General features: G+C 40.1%; 1 protein-coding gene across 1 annotated transcript in view; it reads left to right on the forward strand.

Annotated features, from left to right (window-relative positions):
* LOC127617091 (glycine receptor subunit alphaZ1-like) overlaps positions 1-20,489 on the forward strand; it is a 62,220-nt gene that overhangs the window by 5,678 nt on the left and 36,053 nt on the right. The window lies entirely within an intron of this gene.

A 20,489-nucleotide genomic window follows, 5' to 3' on the forward strand; every position in this document is an offset into this window, starting at 1 on the left:
ACACTTTTTATTTCATTAAATGGTCAAAACATGTTCTTTGCTTTTTTTTTTTTTTTTTTTTGTACACTTTTAGTGACACTTTTTTAGATTGGTTCACTATAGTGAATTTGTGCAGTGGTGCACCAATGGAAGTGCATGTACTGTACTCAATGCTTATATTTTGAGAATATAATGTGAAAAATAATGTTTGATTATGCATTGTTTGTAGGAAAAAATGTAAGGTCTGATGGCAAGATGATTGATCATTTGCATGTGCATTGACCGGTAACTGATCTTTCATTTTTTTAATAATGTTTGGTAATGGCTTATCAATGAAAGGCATTATAATGTGTTTGCTATTAACCAAGATGTTTTACTTCAGGCTCTTATACAACCCTATTTTGATAATAACATATACATTTTATTGGACAAAAAATCATAATAAGATATGTACTGTACATGTATGACTTCAGGAAAAGTTAAACTTTCTCACTTGTCATTTCAAAATACTGGTATGTAAAAGCATTACTGAATGATAGGAACCTTAGAGCAATGTATCCTGGGACTTTTATCCAGAATGTTAAAACCCTTTTGAATGCTTAAATGACAAATGGCCCTGTCCAGTTTTGAGAGACCTTGCATCTTAACCTTGCTTGTGGCAAAGGATTTATTTATTTGTATTATTATTTTTTGGACAGTCAGAGCTGTGATATGCTGAATGAATTCTGACATCTTCCATTTTTGCCTTTTGCTGAGTTTTGCTGCAATCTTGTTTCTGGCGAAGAGTGTCATACTGTGCAGTTGGCTGATTATTTTCTCACTCAAAATGACTTTTAAGTATCAGCAAATATTCTCAATATTACTAACTTTGCATCGCTTTAAGGCTTCAATTCAAACCATAATTACCAGAAATCCAATTGGTTTATTTTTATATTAACATGCTATTATAAAATATGAATAAGTAACTTAAGTGCCAGTTGATCATCATTGTCTGGATAAATATTGGTGCTCTGCTGTGATCTCATTATGTAATTCATTCACTTCATTTTATGTGGGCACATGGGTCCTGTGGTCACATGACCAGACCAGACATTATGAAACACAATGGTTCACCATGGCTGTCAGATCAGCCATGTAACTGCACTCTGAGCCGGAAGCACACACATTCTCGGCAGTATTCTCTGCTCCACTATAAAACACAATAGAAAAATTCCCACAGTATGCCACCTCACAGCGTCTCTTAGAAGAAATGTTCTGGATTTAATAAAATTTTAAGCTCATTCAACAGCATTTTTGACAATATGTCAAAAATCACAGAATATAATTCTGACCTGACCCTTCTTTAAAAAGCCAAAATTGCAGTTAGAAAAAGGCACATTTAAGAAAAAAGGTACCAGCTTCCAGAGGATTAAATGTCGAAATGTGAAGCTCATATTTTTGTTAAAGTACTTACATTAATTCTTCCATTAAAAATGTGTTATTTGAGCTGGAAAGCTGCATAAATTGCCATTTTTGGGGTGGGACTACTTTAGACAGATATACGTCTAGAGGTTTTTCATCATCATAATAGCTGTGGGAACATGCAGTACATGTACCCACATTGCCAGTATATCAAAAGAGGCGTGTAGTCACCATAACATCATCATGACAACAATATTGAAAGATTGGATATAGGTTTGCACAGACAACAAGCAATTTTTCCACATTAGTCTTATGTTAACATATAATATTTAAGTCTTATGACTGCATCAGAGATGAGTCAAAATGATTGTTATAATCAACATTATGCCACAAAGCTTAACTTCTATTTAACCCAGAACATTCCAAGGAATTCCTAAACCAAAGCTGACACAGGGATATTTAGATAGTTGGTTCTACATAAACACCATCTAATGTGAGAACATATTTTTTCCAGCTCATAGGAAGGGGAGATCAACTCCTCTGATTACTGCATTCTCCTGCAAATTTGGTTGTACAGCAACAGTGAAAAAGATGAGAATTGCCTGCAGCAACGAATGTGCTGGCAGGAGAAAAAATGACACTGATCATGACTGGGACTCACTGTGGGAAACCCTTCCAACTGATTTAGCTAGGATCAAATTGAAACGGAAATCTCATACCCTGGCATATTTGGGGCACCCCCTGCAGTTCGGGCCAAGTGAGCTATAAATTCAGAGCTCTCTTTTCAATCTTTTCAATCAATGAATGCTTTTTTATTAACGCTGAAGTGTGTTACATTTTAAAATGCCTTCTTCATCCTATTCCATAAGAAAACTATACTTATGTTAACTATATTATATTTATGATAGAATATACATATATTACTTATACTTACAGTTATAAGTCTAATATACTTATTAGGGGTGGGCTGTCAATCGATTACATTTCTTGATTGAATTACTTGCATTGTATGCCGATTAATTAATAGAACTAATCGCATGTATAAATATTTGCTGAGAAAGCCCCTTAAATACAAACTATTCAATATATAATGGTTGCAACATATATTGAATGATTTCATTTAAATAATCAAATAAAAAATATATTATAAAAAATTATGGATGCGTCTCACTTTTGCCGCGTTGCATCATGAACATGATTATACACAGGTTGCTCTGTCAAGTTTTACATAGTTTGAACCTTAGAAAAATACGTCTTGAGATCCCTGCATTCGGATTTGCACTCCAGACTCATCTTTTTTTGTAAATCACATTGAATTAATGCTTTAAATCCAAAGAACTGTTACTTACATACTATAGTAAATTACCTTCAAGTAGGAAAATTGCAAACACTGTGTCTCCGAGGCACTTTCAAAACATGACCAGCTCGACAAAGCAACAGTAGCTCAACCAATGGTGCAAGTTTGAGATGGGACTATCTGTTTGTCCAAACAACGAAGACAGGGATTGTTCGGGAAAACATAATATTTAATCATTATATAATCAAAATAATCGTTACTTTCACAATTCTGTTGGAGACTGTAGTGACACAGAACTTACGCACTTCGGTTCTAAATCTCAGTCATTTAAATAATTTTCCCTTGAAAATAATTTTCATGCTTGTTTACAGATCATAGTGTTGCATTAAACAAATTGGGGATGGGTAAACCCGAACGGTGCAGTGTGCTAGAAAAGAAAGGAGCGTTTGTTCGCAGACAGGTAGCTAGATCTGTAATCTGCGGCTGCAAGTGATGAAGTGATATGAAGTGCAGCTGTGTCTCCGGTACCCGTGTTAACCTTGTCCCTTTGCATCAGTCACTGTGAGGTGGTACGGGGGCCGACAGCCACGAGGTGCTGCAGATTCCACCCAAATAGCACAATCACTAGCTGTTCCGCCACGTCGCAGACAGTTATACCCCCTTTTCTCGTTGACCAACAGACACCCACCCTATTTCAAATTAGCCACCACAATGCTTTATGGTCATGATCAGTGTAATGCTTTCTGATTACTATGTCACTTTGCTTCTGAGTGGGTTCAATTAGACAAGTGTACATATGTAAATATACAGTTTGCAGCGGTATATTTACTGATTGCTTTTATTCTTTTCTTTTTGGATGTCCTGTATGTCTCTGTAACCTTTTTGCATCTCCTCATTCACGTAATGAAGTGCAGAAATGAAGCATTATTAGCTGGTGGAGCTTGGTGTTAATTTGGTGCTTTCAGCAAATGCTTAATGGGACTTTAATTGAATTAATGTGAGTTCTCTTAATGAGTGGGGGCGAATTGTTCATATACAAATGGCAATGGTGAACCTACTGATGTGCTTTTCACTTGCTTTAGATGAGGAAGAATGACTGAAAATATGATCAAAAGAGACTGATCGAGTTCTTTTGAGTGTTTATTATTCAATGGTAGAAGCTAATGAATTGGATATCTGCTGTCTTTAGAGAGTAACTTCCATAGGAGCTGTTCAGACTGAACATTGGATGAACTGATGCCAACTCCAACTTTAAGACATCGGATACTTCATATGCCACTGCCTGAATCTTGGACTTAGCGTGGACCCCACCAAACATCACCGAAATGACCTGCAGGCTGATATGTGATACACCCCATCATTTATCTCTGCCTGCATCACCTTTGTTCATTGATGGACTACACTCAAATAATATATATATTATTATTATATTATAATTTTTTTAAACATTTGACCTCAACACTTATAACATTTACAAATTTAAAACCATGACTTGCACTGCACATAAATAAGTAATATTGGTGTTATATTCATGCTGTTTAGCAGCACAGTGAGCATAGTTTCTCGCAAGGTTATTTTTCACCATTAACAAACATCTTATGGAGTTTTGTGTTCCTTGCCACAGTCGCCTTCAGCTTACTTACAGGTTCTAAATACAATTATTTCTTTTTTAATTATTAGTGAATTAGTGAATATTATTAAATGATTTAATTTCTATACACAATCATATTTAATCAAACTAAACAATGATCACTCAAAGACTTTATAGATATTACAGTTTCTTTTTTTGATAATGCATGATTTCCTATAAAGCTGCTTTGAAGAGGTGTGTGTTGTGAAAAACGCTATACAAATAAAAATGGCTTGAACGTGTTTTGAGCTAAAAAAGCTAAACGCAACACAACGTATATTAAAGAATGTAGGTTTCTTTACGCAGCGTCTAAAAAATGTGTGTGAGATGCTAAAACAAACAGCGAGAAACAGCACAATGACCAAAGACGCCTGTCTATCACAAGTTTGCAATAAAAAATCAGTGGAAACACGTGCATAAAAACACTTTTTAGTGTGAACAGCCCCTTAGAGACCAATATTTTTCTCCCAGCAGAATCTTCAAGAGCACAAAATATGTCCCCGCTAAATTCAGCTTTTTCTCCTTTCAAATGCCACTACAAAAAATGTTGTTACATCAAGCTTCAGAATTTTCCAACGTCTCCAATTAATAGAGGTGGTACGATCTGTACTTCTGCCATGGAGGTAGCTAATTGTCTCGGGATTGCAATAACTTTTTTGTTTCTCATGTGTAACAAAATTGATGCGAGGGGCTGCAGGCCTCTAAGAAACATCACAACAGAATAGAACAATCAAGCGACACTGAGACCGAGCAAGGTTAGGTCTGATTTAAAATGTTCATACATGATTTAGCTCATCGCCTACAAATTGTTCCCATTCTCACAGGGCTGCAGACACAATCATCCATGGAAATTTAATTTAAAAACTTCTGCTACTCGGATTTGAAGTTGAGGGTGCAATTTATTTCATTTCTAGTGCAATTTATCGCTGTCTTTTTGAGACATGGATTTGTAATGCGACACATAACTAATCTATTCAGAGAGGTCAAACTAGGTACATTTGTATCTGATTTTGGTGATGCATGTTCTATTAAATATTATAAAAACACAATTCTGAAGTGTTGTTTTTAATATTCTAAGCATGCTATGAATAGAATTTCTTTTTTATTTTGGCATAGCTTTTAGCTGTTTAGTATGTCTTGTGACTCCTATAGCCTTTTTTCAGTATTAGCTCTCTTGTAGCCCTACAATTGGTGATTGACATGCACAGGGATAAAGTCTTTTCTAGGTGACAGAAGTAGAGTCCTCTACAATATTTGTAATTGTCATTATCTAAAGACTTTAGACTGAACAATCAATACTGGTTAATTTTGAATGAGATTTGAATGGTTAACAAAGATCTTTCACACAAAGGATAAGCATCCAGGGATGTCCTGGATTACACCATTATTGGCATTATGCTCAACATGCAATTGGATTTGGTGAAAAAAGCCTAACTTTGAAGTCCTTAAATCACCCGTCTACTTTTATGTTTGTGTATGTTAATTGCAATCCAATGGAAGAGTGATTTCTGTCTTAAGTAGCATACAAATTATGACCACCTACAATGCTTTTGCCTCATAAAAATAGATTGAATTCGTTTTCATTGACGTATAACTGTGCACAATATATTTGGTCACATGTGTGTATGGTAGTTTTGTATTTTTGTCCTTGTGATAACCATACAGAACTGTGCAAGAGATGCACAAAGAGATACACAAAGTATGAGTTGTAGGAGTGTCTGTATGGTTTTGAGGAAGGTCACAAGAGAAAATTGACTCTGGAATATTGCACTGTGACCTGTCATATGTCCTCCATCTTAATCATTTAGGATTTATTTTAGGAAGCAAGTTCCCATTCCTTTTGTATTGCACAGTCATGCAACCCAATTGTTGGCAAATCAGTTTTAACTACCAAAAGTTATTTTACAATTTGTGCAAACCTTAAGTGAAGCCAGTTTGACATGTAGTCTTTGCATTTTCCCTCTTTCGAGTGTGTTGCATCTGTAAGTGCATTTTGCTAACCTTTGCCTCCTGTGACCAGATATGCATTGCAACCCCAATCCTTTCTTTCATTTCAATGCTTTGCCTCCTGTCCTGCCCGCTCTGAAGTTTTGAACAAATTAGTGCATCCCTTCTTACCTGCTCTTGCCCTTAGTATGCCCTTAGCACCCAATAGTCCCTGCCACACACTTCAAATCACAAAAGTGTTGGCAAGTAAAAAAGTAGATAAGTTGAGCCGTGCTGCTTCTATAGTTTTTTTCTGTTGGTTCCGCAAAGCTAAACATCTGCTGTTAGAATATCATGTGATTAAACCTGATCTTTTTTTCATTAGACCCACAAGGCTCCAAATCGGATGGTACTCACAAGAAAGGTACTTGCTTTTTATTTATCCAGGAATATACAAGTTGTTTGTATCATGCGGGCAATATTCCATCTGAGAAACTGCGGAGCTAGAGTGTGATTTCTTGGCTAAATGATAATGAGTTAAAGATGTTTGTGTGTGTCATTAGCCCACAAAAGAGTGTTTGTCGTGAATGGTTGAGAGTAAAAAACACTATCACACACTCAGCATTCTAATGGGAGAGAATGGCCACACATAATTTCTGTTGATACTGACATTTGTCACAGTGTAATGTAAATTCTCAGAGCAATTGGTGATAAAGCACTAAGCAGAATGCAATTGCCATCTGAAGAATGTCTGATCTTTTCCTAAATGGCATGCTAATTGATAACAGAATAATATTCAGATGTGCACAATGGCATTTATTTGTCTTTTGTGTTATTGCTTGATCTATTCACCTGTGCAAGGATCACAGTATTTTGTCTTCTGGCAAAACATTTATAATATAGTGTATTTGTTTATTAATTTTTTTTGCTCTGGCTGTGGAAAATTACAATTGTATTTAGTTCAGTATGTAGCCTCCAGTTGTTGTTTAATTTGTTGTTTTGTTTAGCATTGGAGCTTTGTGATTGCCACTGTTTAGCTTTTTTTGTAACTGGGCATGGGTTACAAAAATCACTGTGCAGTGATTTCCTTCTACAATTGGCTTAAATACAATTAAATTGCGAGAACAAAACTGAGTCTAAAATAATCTTCTAATCTAATAACAAAAAATTGCTTTACAAAAATGCTGTAATTTTGTGTTTATAAATATTACATTTAAAGAAATAGTTCACCCCAAAATAAAATATTTATGTTAATATTTATTCACCGTCGTTCCAAACCCATCTGACTTGTTTCTTCCGTGGACCAAAAAGGAGAATTTTAGTTGAATGTCTGAGCAGCTCTATTCCATGTACTGAAAGACTGTCAAATTCCAAAAAAGCAAAACAACACCATAAAATCTCATTCTCTAGATACCAAGTCTTCTGAAGCATTATGATGGCTTTGTGTGAAGAACAGACTAAAATATATGTCCTTATTCAATGATAATCTTGTCTTGGAAATATATGTTCATCATTCACTTTCATTGTAAGGAAAAGAGCTTTTAAGTCATACAGGTTTTGAATGAAATAAGAGTAAGTCAATAATTAGATTAATATATATATATATATATATATATATATATATATATATATACAGTGGGTACGGAAAGTATTCAGACCCCTTAAATTTTTCACTCTTTGTTATATTGCAGCCATTTGCTAAAATCATTTAAGTTCATTTTTTTCCTCATTATTGTACACACAGCACCCCATACTGACAGAAAAACACAGAATTGTTGACATTTTTGCACATTTATTAAAAAGAAAAACTGAAATATCACATGGTCCTAAGTATTCAGACCCTTTGTTCAGTATTTAGTAGAAGCACCCTTTTGATCTAATACAGCCATGAGTCTTTTTGGGAAAGATGCAACAAGTTTTTCACATCTGGATTTGGGTATCCTCTGCCATTCCTCCTTGCAGATCCTCTCCAGTTCTGTCAGGTTGGATGGTAAACGTTGGTGGACAGCCATTTTCAGGTCTCTCCAGAGATGCTCAATTGGGTTAAAGTCAGGGCTCTGGCTGGGCCATTCAAGAACAGTCACGGAGTTGTTGTGAAGCCACTCCTTCGTTATTTTAGCGGTGTGCTTAGGGTCATTGTCTTGTTGGAAGGTGAACCTTCGGCCCAGTCTGAGGTCCAGAGCACTCTGGAGGTGGTTTTCGTCCAGGATATCACTGTACTTTGCCGCATTCATCTTTCCCTCGATTGCATCCAGTCGTCCTGTCCCTGCAGCTGAAAAACACCCCCACAGCATGATGCTGCCACCACCATGCTTCACTGTTGAGACTGTATTGGACAGGTGATGAGCAGTGCCTGGTTTTCTCCACACATACCGCTTAGAATTAAGGCCAAAAAGTTCTATCTTGGTCTCATCAGGCCAGAGAATCTTATTTATCACCATCTTGGAGTCCTTCAGGTGTTTTTTAGCAAACTCCATGCAGGCTTTCATGTGTCTTGTACTGAGGAGAGGCTTCCGTCGGGCCACTCTGCCATAAAGCCCCGACTGGTGGATGGCTGCAGTGATGGTTGACTTACTACAACTTTCTCCCATCTCCCGACTGCATCTCTGGAGCTCAGCCACAGTGATCTTTGGGTTCTTCTTTACCTCTCTCACCAAGGCTCTTCTCCCCGATAGCTCAGTTTGGCCGGACGGCCAGCTCTAGGAAGGGTTCTGGTCATCCCAAACGTCTTCCATTTAAGGATTATGGAGGCCACTGTGCTCTTATGAACCTTAATGGCAGCAGAAATTTTTTTTTGTATCCTTGGCCAGATCTGTGCCTTGCCACAATTCTGTCTCTGAGCTCTTCAGGCAGTTCCTTTGACCTCATGATTCTCATTTGCTCTGACATGCACTGTGAGCTGTAAGGTCTTATATAGACAGGTGTGTGGCTTTCCTAATCAAGTCCAATCAGTATAATCAAACACAGCTGGTCTCAATTGAAGGTGTAGAACCATCTCAAGGATGATCAGAAGAAATGGACAGCACCTGAGTGTCACAGCAAAGGGTCTGAATACTTAGGACCATGTGATATTTCAGTTTTTCTTTTTTAATAAATGTGCAAAAATGTCAACAATTCTGTGTTTTTCTGTCAGTATGGGGTGCTGTGTGTACAATAATGAGGAAAAAAAATGAACTTAAATGATTTTAGCAAATGGCTGCAATATAACAAAGAGTGAAAAATTTAAGGGGGTCTGAATACTTTCCGTACCCACTGTATATATATATATAATGTTTGTGATTCCTTTAATATTATTAATTTTGACTCTGATGTACAGTCGATCCCATGGCAAATGTTATATTGTTGTATGTAGCTGCAGAGGTAGTTCAGCTGCAGTGTATTCCTTTTAGAGCCCTGTTATTTAGCTTTATTAAGGACATTATATTCACAGCTCACTCCCTTCATCTAGACTAATGTGGAGCCTGCTGGATTTTTGTCATGGCTCCAGTGTTCTTAAATGAATGGTCTTAGGATTGGTATCCACAAATCATATTACAAAATAATATCTGCATTTATCACACAACGTTTAATCATCATTTATTCCAGCAGAAATTACAGTTAGCTATTGGTTTGCTGTAAAATATGTTTGTGGTATGTCTAATGTGTGTTCTTTGCATACATTAGCTGGGTTTTTTTAACCATACTTCTAATGGTTAGTAATTAGTCATGTTCTCTGTTTTGTTTCCAGTCTTGGCACCTTAAACATAATTACTTATGGCTATGAAAGGTTGCTGCTTGAAGCAGAATGTTGTAGATAGTGTTTTTTTCTTTGTATTCAGTAGGCTATATACATGTTTTAATATTCTAGGGATGCAGCAGCTATGATCTGCTGATTAGACTGAGCACTATTCAGTGGGTTTGTTTTTATTGCAAACATTCTCTGAGTCATTACAAATGACAGTCAGCACCATACAACGAAATATAAATAGATTTGCATTTCCTGGCGTAAATGCGCTTTCTCTGCTGCTGATTGCAAGACAGTAAAACAATAGTGCTAACATTTTTGGTTTAAAGCTTGGGTTAGATCAAATGGAGTGCTCTATCAGAGCTATATTTCATTGTCATGACATGTCAGCATGTGTCTTATTTGCTGTCAACTGTATAGTTCTATCAAGAAGACTCGCAGACTTGAGTGAAATTTAAGATGGCATTTATTTGATTAATATAAAACAGAAAAGTAATGTCTCTCTTTGGCGTAGGCCGTGTCTGGCAGAACGAAGAAGTTGTACTCAGAACCGTCATATCCTGCCGGAGATAGGAGGCAGGGGCAAGGAGCCTACCCCCGTGCAGGACGGGACTCAACTTGTGGTGGTGTGGTGGTGGAGGTTGCCGTTTTAGTACACTGAAACAGCGATGTGATAGATTATGAGTAGACTTATAAAGCAATGGTTTACATGTGATTGGCTAAGAATTGCCCAGCTAATGGTGCAATGATATACAGCTGCTAGTCTTCCCGCTAGAACTACTCTAGAGGGCTATTTGGTAAAACAGATGCAAGAAAAAAAAAGACCAATCACATTTGACTATTCAAATAGTTGTAAGCAACAAGCTAATCAGAATTAAATATCCAAATATCACAATGTCATAGTAGTTGGCTATATTAATTGAAAACAATTCTATCAAGTCGAAGGGAGAATGTCTAACTTTAATCTTACATTTCTGAAAAGGTATAACATTTAATAAGCCAATAATAGATAGTGTGAAATTATCTAAAAAAACAATTGTAAATGAGGTCTGTACGTTATTTGCAGAAATTGAATAGTTTTTGTTTGGGATTTAAATGAATACAGTGCTGCATTGCAAACATTTTAATGAACTATATTGAAATCACATGTATAGTTTATATATATAAAATTTTTCTTTTCCTAATTTTCTTAATAACCATATATGTTGGGAGGTATTATGATATTACTATGATAAATATCTATTGAACTCAAACAGCATTTATTTTATTATAAAAACCTGTGTAATCTGTGTCTACGTTGTGCTGTGAATCTATAATTTTTTTTTAAACTAATTAAAGGTTCTGTAAGTTATTTTTTTACTTCCACAAGATAGAGTTGTTGAATTAGCCATGCCCCCTCTTCCCAAAACCACATGCTCCAAAGATATCAAATTAGCTTTATTGTGAGCAGAAATGGTTGTTAAAAACAACAATAGCAAAATGGCACTGTAAAGGGGTTTTAGATGGGTAAGGAGGAGGCGAGAACCGGCTTAACAATTTATTAATAAGGAACTTAAACAAAAAGACAAACACACAAAGGTGTCGGGCAGCTGCCCATAAATCTCTCTCTCTCTGTCCCACTGCAGTCTCCAGTCGGCCTTTATCGCTCTCTGAGGCTTGATTAGCCTGATAAGGGGCTGGGTGTGTAGCATCACGACAAGGCCCCACCCTCTGCCCAGTCACAAGCACCCTTAACTGGCAATTGTTATGAACAACAGGACATAGAAATGCAATATGCCTCAATAATTCGCTGCAACTACGGTACTCTGACAATATGCAAAATGTCTGACAGGTCGAAAGCGTGGACTCTTCTTTGCTTGCTAATTACAGAGTCTAGAGCAATCACAGAAACCGGTGCGATATCTCAGGACACTTATTTAATTAATATCTTTCTGGAAGTAGTAAAAAAGTTTTCATACATTTCCATGAAAAATTTATCTGTGATTAATCGCGATTAAATTATGGTACATGAATCATTACAACAAACCTTCAAAAATAATCATAAATATATTTACTTTATTCTTTGTCTCAAAGAACTTTCAAGAAATTGGTTAGTTATTATTTATTTTTATTATTAAAAAATTTACATGTTAAAATGTAATTAGTTTTTTTGCATTAATTAGACAAATTTTTACTGGTATAAATCTTTGATACAAGTATACAGTTTGAATGCATGCCATAAAATCATAATTTTCGCACAATGTGTAGCGATACAGCAGCTTGCCCATATCACTCGCTCGCTTGTGTGTGAAGTCTTCATTCTTCATACAGTAAATCCGCATGCGTCGCGCGCAATGAATAAGTGTGCACTGCTTCACAAAATCAGTTTCTGTGCGAGGATGTGCAGTTGACTCAGAAAGCCACAGAAAAGGAAGAAAAACATTGGTGAAGTTTCGCCCATTGTACAAATGTGCCTGGGTTTGTTCCTGACAGGCAGCGGATGCCCTAACCCCACCCCACTCTAATTGGAGCCTGTAAGGCTGAGTAGCCTGCCAGGAACAACTCGGCACACATTGTTCCTATCACGTGAAGTTTAAGGAAATAATAAAATAAAAAAAAACGATACTGCATTAATTGCGTTATTTTAAACATGTTAAACAAAAAATATTTATTTCAGAAATTAATGTGTTCAATTTCCCAGCCCTAGTTACAATATCTTAAATACAGCCATACAATAAGGAAGTTCAGATCCAGCTCATGCCTCAAGCTAGATATTGGTCAGTTTATGCAAAATCATCACAGTATTGTAATTTTACATTAATTCAAAAAGACTAAAAGTGCATTTAAGCAACACATTTTATAAGTAAGTTCCCTGTGATCTGAACTCATGACTTTGGTATGGCTAGTGCAATATGCTACCAGTTGAGATACAGGAATTTTCTCAGTATGAATTGCATTATTTCATACACATAGCTCTGCAGTACAATGCCACTACACATTTACCTCATGTATCATTAAAAACTTCAACGTAACCTAAGCGTGAATCAATTTTCCTATGAAATGTTTTAATTAGTCTCATGACTTCTGCAGCCAATGCTATCCAGGTAATCCAGTATAATCAAAGTGCAGTCGCCTCATTCTCCATTCCAGACTCAGTGCCACAGCCCTCCTATTGATTTATGTCTCTCTCCAGCCTCCCTCCTCCAAGGCTGTCATGTTCCCCTATCAGAGATGCTAGCCTCAGGGGCAGGAAGAGATCCTGGTAATTTAGCAGTGTGTCATTACTTATAGGCATGTGACAATGCTAACTCAGATGCTCTCACTGAAACTAGCTGTCACTGCACAGGCAGCTCTTCTTGCCTGAGCTGCGCTGTCCGACTCTTATGAATTTCAATACAATCCTCTCAATGGTTAGTGACGCCTCTAGCTGAAACGAACCTAGAGTGATGGATGGCTGTGACTCTTGTTCAATCTGGATTTTGTGTTGTTGTAGTGGGCTGTTTTATGTAGAAAGTCTTGGAATGTAAAAAGAACGCAGATTTTCTGTCAGACATATGTGCAGATGCAGATTTTTACCTTCATTAACCTGGTTGTTAATTGTGAAGTATTTTGTTAATAACACCATATAATATCCATGTAAGCTTTGCATTAGCATTCCCATTCGTCTCAATGGCAGTAGGTGATTTGAATTCTGCCATCTTTGCTCATGGGCACCCCATTTTGCACACAATAGTTTTTATATCAGTAAATATCATGTGATCATGTGAGCCACAGGAACTTGACTTCATGACAGTGCTGAGATTATTACAAAAATGTGCACATCCCAAGCCCTTTATTAGCAACTATCCTGAGCTGTGACATCAAGGGGAGTAGACAGAGAAAAATTTCATTTGATGCTTTTATGATCCCTGCAAAAAGAATCGGGCACTGGAAAAACATCTGCTATAATATAATATGTAAAGTACTTTTATCGTTTTTTTATTATTCAAAGTCACTATACATTTAATCAGAATACTTGCCTACTATTGATTGGACGTCAATGGAGAAAGATGCTCTTTGCTCACAGAATGGGTGAGTTGCAATATCTACCAGCAAACCAACCAGCCAAACATCTAGGACAATGTTGTAACCATCAGGGAACGAGATGTTGTGTCAAAGAAGCGACACTAGGGGGTCTTTCTTGTGAGCCTTGCGCATCTCTTAACTTGAGAAAAGGCCAATGAGAAATTGGCAGACAGAATTTGCATGTCCCACCCCCGGACATACGGGTATAAAGGGAGGGAAATGCGTCTGTCCATTTAAGATTTTGCCTGAGGAGCTGACAATGAGGTTCGGCTGTAACAGTGGCTCGGTTCAGCGACGTGGCCGGGAGGACACAACATCTCTTTCCCTCCATCAGGGAACGAAGGTTACAACAGTAACCTAGACAGTTCCCCGTCTGTCGCTCACTTCGACGCATGATATTACCTCAGTGGAGGGAAAGGGCGCTAGGTGCAAGCGGTACACCCGATCAGTTGTTACCGCGTTACCGAGTTCTACCGTCTCAGACCTGAGAGAACACGGGATGAAACCGACTCAACCCTGAGATTGTAAAATCTCGTAAAGGTATTGGGTGTTGTCCAACCCGCTGCTCTGCATATGTCTGCTAAGGAGGTGCCTTTGGCCAGTGCCCACAAGGATGCCACACTTCTCGTCGAGTGGGTGTGATAGGCTCTCACGGCCTGGGTGTGATAGGCCAATGCTATGGCGTCAACCACCCAGTGGGAAAGCCTCTGTTTGGAGAAAGCGTTCCCTTTCCGCTGTCCACCAAAGCAGACAAAGAACTGCTCAGAACGTCTAAAGCTCTGCATTCTGTCCAAATAGATATGCAAAGCACGTACCGGACACAGCAAAGAAGGAGCTGGGTCTGCCTCCTCCCGGGGCAGCGCTTGCAGGTTCACTACCTGGTCTCTGAAGGGAGTCGTAGAAACCTTGGGCACGTAGCCTGGTCTTAGGGTGATGTGAGTGTCTGCCGGCAGGTGTCGATGACAGAGAACGCTTGCAGGTCCCTGACCCTCTTGTTGGATGCGAGCACGATCAGGAGGGCCATCTTCAGGGAAAGGGCCGTGAGCTCAACTGATTCTAGCAGCTTGAAGGGGGGTCTCTGAAGGCCCAAGAGGACCACTGAGAGATCCCAGGAGGGGAACAGGCTTGGCTGAGGAGGGTTCAACCTCCGGGCTCCTCTAAGGAACCTGATAACCAATTGTGCTTACCCAAAAAATTGCCGTCTACTTCATCGTAGTGGGCCACATTAGCGGCAACATACACCTTCAAGGTGGAAAGGGACAGCCTCCCCTCCAACCTCTCCTGCAGAAATGAGAGTACTGACCCGACTGCGCACCTCTGTGGGTCTTCAAAACGGGAAGAACACAATTTGCGAACAATTGCCACTTCAGGGCGTAAAGTTGCCTGGTAAAGGAGCTCTGGCTTGGTTGATCATGTCTACGACAGCAGGTGGTAAGCCACTTAGATCTTCTGCATCAGGTCCAGGGGCCAGATGTGGAGTTTCAGAGGTCTGGGCACGGATGCCAGAGGGTGCCCCATCTCTGAGAGAGAAGGTCCTTCATCAGGGGAATTCGCAAGGGAGGGGCTGTAGCGAGGACCATGAGATCCGAGAACCAAGTCCGAGAGGGCCAGTAGGGGGCCACCAGAATGACTTGTTCCTCGTCCTCCCTGACCTTGCATAGCACCTGTGCAAGAAGTCTCACTGGGAGAAATGCATGCTTGCGCAGCCAGCTGTGTGCCAGGGCGTCTGTCCCGAGGGGAGCCTCCGTTCGGGAGTACTAGAGCGGGCAGTGGAAGGTCTCTCGGGAGGCGAACAGGTCTACCTGTGCCTTGTTGAACCGTTCCCAAATCAGCTGGACCGACTGGGGGTGGAGCCTCCACTCTCCGCTGGGCGTCCGCTGTCACATTGAGGCTGCCCGGGATGTGAGTGGCGTGTAGCGATCTGAGTCACTGCTGGCTCCAAAGGAGGAGAAGGCAGGCGAGAGGTGATGTGTGACGGAACGTATGCTGCCTTGGCGATTTATGTACCCTACTGTCACTGTACTGTCTGATCGGATCAAGACGTGCTTGTCCCGAACTAGTGGGAGAAATCTCAGAAGGGCAAGAATTAGAGCCAACAACTCTAGGCAATTGATGTGCCAGCTCAGCGGGGGCCCTTTCCAAAGGCCCGCGGCTGCGTGCCCATTGTACACGGCGCCCCAACCCTGTTTGGAGGCATCTGTGGTGACCACAACACCTGCTGCTAGGGGACACCTGCCCATAAAAAACTGAGGTCTGTCCAGGGTTTGAAAGTCTGGCGGCAGGCAGGGGTGATAAATACGGTGCGTGCCGCGGCGCCATGCCCGTCTCGGGACTTGAGTCTGGAACCAGTGCTGAAGCGGTCTCATATGCATCATATGCCATATGCCTCAGGAGCTTCTGGAAATGCTTTAGAAGGACCGCCGTGCCTGGCCTGAACAAGGTGAGGCATTCATCTCAGGAACGCTTGGGAGCCTTCCAGGTCCTGAAGGGTGTTCGTGAGACAGGGGGGGGCGTACGCTTCCTGCGGGTGCTTGACGCTGGATCTGAGAGCTGAGCCCAGGTTGAGGCGGAGCTGCACGTTTTCTGGAAGCCGCAGGAAGATGCCCTCGGCTGGCAGATGCCCTCGGCAGGCAGACGAAGCACGGCCCGTGCTGGTGGTGCGACGGGGCATGATATGAGAGATGGCCTCTGTCTGCTTCTTCACCACTGAGAGCTGCTGGCCAAAGTCCTCGACGGTGTCGCCAAAGACACCGAACTGGGAGACAGGGGCTTTGAGGAATTGTGCTTTGTCCACGTCCAGCATCTCGACCAGGTTCAGCCACAGATGTCATTCCTGAACCACGAGGGTGGCCATCGCCTGCCCGAGTGTCCGCGCTGTGACCTTCGTGGCCCTGAAGGCGAGGTCGGTTGCTGAGCGCAGTTCCTGCAACACGTCGGGGTCAGGACTACCAAAGTGCAGATCTTTAAGTGCCTTGGCCTGGTGGACTTGCCGGAGGGCCATGGCATGCAAGGTGGAAGCGGCCTGTACGGCGGCACTGTAGGCTTTGGAGGTCAGTGACAACGTCATCCTACAGGCCCTGGAGGGGAGCCCCGGACGATACCCCCAGGTGGCGGCGTTCTCAGGACACAGGTGTATCGCAACCGCTCTGTCCACCTGGGGGACTGCCGAGTACCCATGGACCGCTCCGCCGTCGAGGGTAGTGAGAGCGGATGAGCGAGGGGGTTGATTACGGGCAGTAAAAGGAGGAACCAATCATCCAGCCGTGAAGGCTGTGGGGAGGATGGCCCAGACACACGAGGCAGTGCCTGTGACCATCAGGAGCGGAGAGAACTCGACCGCATCCAGGAACTACACAGGGACGGAAGGGCATCTTTATAAAGAGGCATCCAGAAAAGGACGTCCAACGCCACTGTGTATTGCTCTTTTAGAGAATCAAATACTTTTTCAATATTCTCTTTTAGAAAGCTCTGTCGAAGCGCCCAGGGGCAAAGCTGCACTGCCGTGCAGAGAAGGAGAAAGCTGCTGATATGCGCCATAGATCCAATATCATACGCTCTTAGAGATGAGGTGAACAGATTTGTGAATCGCAGCTCGCTGATCACACAACCGGTCACAACGTCGAAGTGAGCGACAGACAGGGAACCTTGATGACTTGGATTATGCATTTCATTGCCTGTTGTGCTTTAATGTGTTATTTCATGCATAGAAATTGTACGGTTGTATTTTTTTCTTCACCGCATTAGAATTCAGAGAAAATCACCCCATATACAATACTTTCACTGTTGTCAACATCAAATAGAAATGAATTTTGGATTATATAGTTAGATGATTTGTTTGTTTATTTTCTGTTTCTCTGTTCCTGAAGAAGCTTAGCACCTTTACTGGAGCTTAACACATTTTTAACCCTATCGTTGTCGAGCTGCGCAAATTGAAAATTGCCATATGCCACTTGATTTACTCAGTGAGTCAATGCATGAGGAATAAAAAGAAGCCCTTGACATTTGCCCTAGTGTTGATTCAGTGAAGTGCGATGAAAACAGTAAACTTACACAGAGACTGGTAGGGCACTTTGCTGTCCCTTTGTTTTCAGTGTATCTCACTCACCACATCCAGTGAGAACTGTCTTGCCAAGACCTTGTAGGTACAACTGAAGCAATATAAATATTTAATGCCTCAGTGCCATTGTATTTCTGCTGAGAGCAGCTCGATTTTTAACAAAAGCAATTTCATTAAGCATTCTTTATTTACAGTAAATCAGACACTTTCATTTGTGGTGCTCCTCTTACCTGGGAGGCATCTTGAATGCCCGTTGTTTGCAATAAATCTGTTGCTCCTGCAGTGAGAGTGTCCTTTGGGTGCGACATCTCTTACACAATTTTCTCACCAGCTGACCAGCGTAAAACAGACTAATGGCTATTGAGATGGTATCATTCTCTGTATCGTTTCTGCTAGCTAGAGAGATGGACTGTGGTATTGATCAGCTTAGACCCAAACCTTGTTAATGAATGACTATAAACAGTTAACTGTAAAGATGAGTTGTGGTTGTTGGTTTATGAAGAAGTAATTGGTCTCCCGGCACAGGGCACTGTTTTTTGTTCTTTTTTTTTTTTTTTTGTAGGAAAAAGCATAATATATGTATTTTCTATGAAGGTTACACTGTGCTTACCCAAGGGAATTTTGATTAATGATTGCTCTGTTTATATGAGAAATTAATCATGATAATGATTCTGAATGTCTTGATTTTTATTTTTAAATACTTACTAATTCACTAAACAGATACAGCACTTTTACATGCAGCACAAAAACTTTTTAACTAATCACCTCCATTAATAGTTTAATCAAGTACCAAATGATCTGATACAGCACTGTAAAGTATTTAAATTATATCATTGGCTAGGTTTCTTGAAGCACTAAGTAGGATATTAGTAGCACTTTAGTAGTGCTTGATCTGTAAGCCACATTTCCCAAAAGCATTGTTTTATAAGTAGTTTGTAAAAACGTTTGTAAATAAATGAGAGCTTTGAACCACTCTTAAGTCCATTAAGTGCAACTTAAACATATCTTTCTGGCATCTTTCACAGTTTATCAAAGATAATGGGACATTTAGTGAATTAGTGAACATATTTTAATCATTGGAAAGCCATTGTAAACTATTTCAACGGATAAAAAAAGTGCTGAAAAAAATCACTATGAAATCAATAGGCAGACTCTGGAGTCTGTACATGCAACATGATACAGTATAACGTTACATTAGCCTTCTTTGATAAGCAGAATTGTAACGGTAAGATGATAATATGGTAAGACTGTTAATAGAAAGATGATATGTTCTTATTAAACAGATTATTTAAGAAGACATGCGTGAGTAATGTGATCATGCATCATGCATCTCTTCTTCCTCCTTCATCCAATGGATGTTTAAAATTGGCTCGCCTGTAGTCTTTTTACAAGGCAGAAACAAATGGCATGATGCACAATGGCAGTAAGGATACAAGTAGTCTAAACAGTGCCTCACACTCTAACCAGATGATTTATTAGTATTTAAACAGGTCTATGAGTAGTTCCGTACTGACGCCCATCATTTTAATCCTGTTCTATGTGCATTTGTTCAGTTTCCAGCAAAAGGATAACAAATTTTGGCTACGTGTGAGCCCCTCATGATTCACAATGTGTGCATTCACATTAAATGCATTTATTACATCACTTTCATTAATCTCTGTGATTGAGCATCAATACATCTGAAATTTCCCTTGTTGCATGACTGATGGCGCATTGCATCGCATTTATTAAAAAAGAAAAACTGAAATATCACATGGTCCTAAGTATTCAGACCCTTTGCTGTGACACTCATATACTTAACTCAGGTGCTGTCCATTTCTTCTGATCATCCTTGAGATGGTTCTACACCTTCAATTGAGTCCAGCTGTGTTTGATTATACTGATTGGACTTGATTAGGAAAGCCACACACCTGTCTATATAAGACCTTACAGCTCACAGTGCATGTCAGAGCAAATGAGTATCATGAGGTCAAAGGAACTGCCTGAAGAGCTCAGAGACAGAATTGTGGCAAGGCACAGATCTGGCCAAGGTTACAAAAAAAATTTCTGCTGCCCTTAAGGTTCATAAGAGCACAGTGGCCTCCATAATCCTTAAATGGAAGACGTTTGGGACGACCAGAACCCTTCCTAGAGCTGGCCGTCCGGCCAAACTGAGCTATCGGGGGAGAAGAGCCTTGGTGAGAGAGGTAAAGAAGAACCCAAAGATCACTGTGGCTGAGCTCCAGAGATGCAGTCGGGAGATGGGAGAAAGTTGTAGTAAGTCAACCATCACTGCAGCCATCCACCAGTCGGGGTTAAAAAACACCTGAAGGATCCAAGATGGTGATAAATAAGATTCTCTGGTCTGATGAGACCAAGATAGAACTTTTTGGCCTTAATTCTAAGCGGTATGTGTGGAGAAAACCAGGCACTGCTCATCACCTGTCCAATA

Source organism: Xyrauchen texanus, chromosome 23 (assembly GCF_025860055.1).
Source record: "Xyrauchen texanus isolate HMW12.3.18 chromosome 23, RBS_HiC_50CHRs, whole genome shotgun sequence".
NCBI lineage: Eukaryota > Metazoa > Chordata > Actinopteri > Cypriniformes > Catostomidae > Xyrauchen > Xyrauchen texanus.